The sequence below is a fragment of the Mus caroli genome, unplaced genomic scaffold (genome assembly GCF_978045245.1).
Source record: "Mus caroli unplaced genomic scaffold, Mus_caroli_1 scaffold_18, whole genome shotgun sequence".
Lineage (NCBI taxonomy): Eukaryota > Metazoa > Chordata > Mammalia > Rodentia > Muridae > Mus > Mus caroli.
The window spans coordinates 12,435,101-12,437,998 of NW_028227273.1; positions in this window are offsets into that span (position 1 = coordinate 12,435,101).

The following is a 2,898-nucleotide window of genomic DNA, read 5'->3' on the forward strand; positions in this document are numbered from 1 at the left end:
CACAAGTAAATAACCATGCTCATAAATAAATGTGGTGGGCCTTTGGAAAGAAGAAAGGACATGATAGGTGGGACAAGGGGAAAAGACAGGATAATAGGGAAGAATAGCATCAGAGTACATTGTATGGATTTGTGAATGAATGAATAAAAATGAAACTATTATTTGTAAACAATTTTCTCCTGTATCCTTCCATTTTCATTTTGACTAGTCATTTTCTAGGTGAACAGAGGAGAAATTTGATGATGATAATCATTCAGTCAGATTTCTTATTATGGATTAGAAGCAAACTATTGGGCTAGTTTTCCTCTGCTCTCATCTCCTCCATTAGAAGCATTTTCTGTTCTTTTGAACCACTTCTATTAGTTTACTTTTAGCATGAGTAGAATTATTGTGTTTTCTATGATGCTCAATAGTTCTAGATGTCAGCTTTTTATTAAGCCAAAAAAGTACAAAACATTTCCTTTCCCAAATAATTCTTCCTTTGTTCTGTTCACTCAGCCCTAAATGAGGGCTTAGTGTACTTGTTTTGTAAAGAGTCAAAAAGTTATTAAACATTATGGCTATGTCCTTTGACACAACTACTCAAACCTCCCATTGTAACATGAAAGATGCCATAGATGATATGAAAAGCGATTAACACAGACTGAATCCCACAAATCTTTATTCACTAAACCAAATACTATCAAATTTCCCAGCACTAGCAGTCCAGAATAGAAGTAGAAATATGTAAAAGACATGGGAGAATAACAAATGTACACTATAAAGTTACATGAAGAATTTTTATGTATTATACAAGTAGTATAATACATACTACTTGTATAATACATAAAAATTTTGAAAGAAGGTAAAAATAAATGTAGGGTACATTTGGCCCCATGAACCTTGCTGATAATTGCTATTGTACTGGCTGGTTTTATGTGTCAACTTGGCACAGGCTGGAGTTATCACAGAGAAAGGAGCTTCAGTTGGGGAAGTGCCTCCATGAGATCTACCTGTGGGGTATTTTCTCAATTAGTGATCAAGGGGGAACGGCCCCTTGTGGGTGGGACCATCTCTAGGCTAGCAGTCTTGGGTTCTATAAGAGAGCAGGCTAAGCAAGCCAGGGGAAGCAAGCCAGTAAGGAACATCCCTCCATGGCCTCTGCATCAGCTCCTGCTTTCTCACCTGCTTGAGTTCCAGTCCTGACTTCCTTTAGTGATGAACAGCAATGTGGAAGTGTAAGCCGGATAAACCCTTTCCTCCCCAACTTGCTTCTTGGTCATGATGTTTGTGCAGGAATAGAAACCCTGACTAAGACAAATTGGTACCAGCAGAGTGGGGTATTCCTGTGACAACCTGACCATGTTTTGGGGGAGGATTGTGGAAGGACTTTGGAACTTTGGGCTAGAAGATCCATTCGTTGTTAAGAGCTCTTTCAGATGTTGTGCAGGAGCTTGGAAGATAATGTTGAGAACAGTGCAAAAGATGGAGGTCTGGCTTGTGAAATTTCAGAGGGAAAATTAAAAACTCTTTTCAGGGCCATTGCTAATTTGATTGGGAAGATTCTGTGGTTCTGGTTAGCTGGGGCTGAAGAGTCAGCTGTGATTAACATGATACCAGAACTACTAAAGTAAAACTTTGCAATACTGGGACTATTGATGCTGGTTAGCTGGAGCTAAGAAACTAGTGGTGATTAAGAAGAGACCAGCATCACTGAGGTGACATCATCTGGGAAGTGTTTTTTGAGAGCACAGAGGCTGTGGTGCAGAGATAACCTACGTTGTACCTTGTGCTACAGTGGGACTTGGTAATGTGTAAGAGTAACCCAGGTGTTACTGGTTTTGAAGGCATGAAGGGGTCACGCAGAGCAGCTGAGGCTCAGCACTGTGAGAAGCCATGGAAGGCCATTGGTGAAGGTGCAGCCTCAGTTGCAATTGATGGCCCAGGACTGAAGGGGTCATGCAAAGGAGTTGAGGCTTGGCACCATGAAGAGAGCCTATGAGAGGCTGTTGGTGAAGCCTAGTTACAGCAGAAGACAGCAGTGTTTTTGAAGATGCCAGCACCATGATTTGACTACCAAGAATAGCAGCAGCAGTGGAGTACAGGGAGGTGGAGCCTAGAAGACAACATGTGTGCTACAAAGGGCAAGGCTGGAGAAGTGACCCAAGCCCTTGGAGGAGCCCAAAAGATCATGAGTTGGATCCCAGACATGGGACAGTGGGAGTTTGATTTTGCTTTTCATTGTGACTGTGCCTGATGCTTTTCCCTCTTGAAGGAAGTATTTTAGTGGAACCCACTGTTAAGAGACCTTTAAATGTAAAAACTTTGGATTTTAAGAGAGATTGGCATTTTAAGAATTTTCAAAGACTGTGGGACTTTTAAAGTTATTTGATCTTGGGGATGAATAAGAAACTAAGGGTTGAGGGTTAATAGTGATGTGTTTGTGTGTCAAGTTGACAAGGGGTCAATTGTACTGGCTGGTTTTGTGTGTCAATTTGACACAGGCTGGAGTTATCACAGAGAAAGGAGCTTCAGTTGAGGAAATGCCTCCACAAGATCCAGCTGTAAGGCATTTTCTCAATTAGTGATCAAGGGGGAAAGGCCCCTTATGGGTGGGACCATCTCTGGGCTGGTAGTCTTGGGTCTATAAGAGAGCAGGCTGAGAAAGCCAGGGGAAGCAAGCCAGAAAAGGACATCCCTCCATGGCCTCTGCATCAGCTCCTGCTCCCTGACCTGCTTGAGTTCCAGTCTTGACTTCCTTGGTGATGAACAGCAGTATGGAACTGTAAGCTGAATAAACCCTTTCCTCCCCAACTTGCTTCTTGGTCATGATGTTTGTGCAGAAATAGAAACCCTGACTAAGACAGCTATAAACAAACTAATATTCAAATAAATATGCATACATGCATTAAATAATAA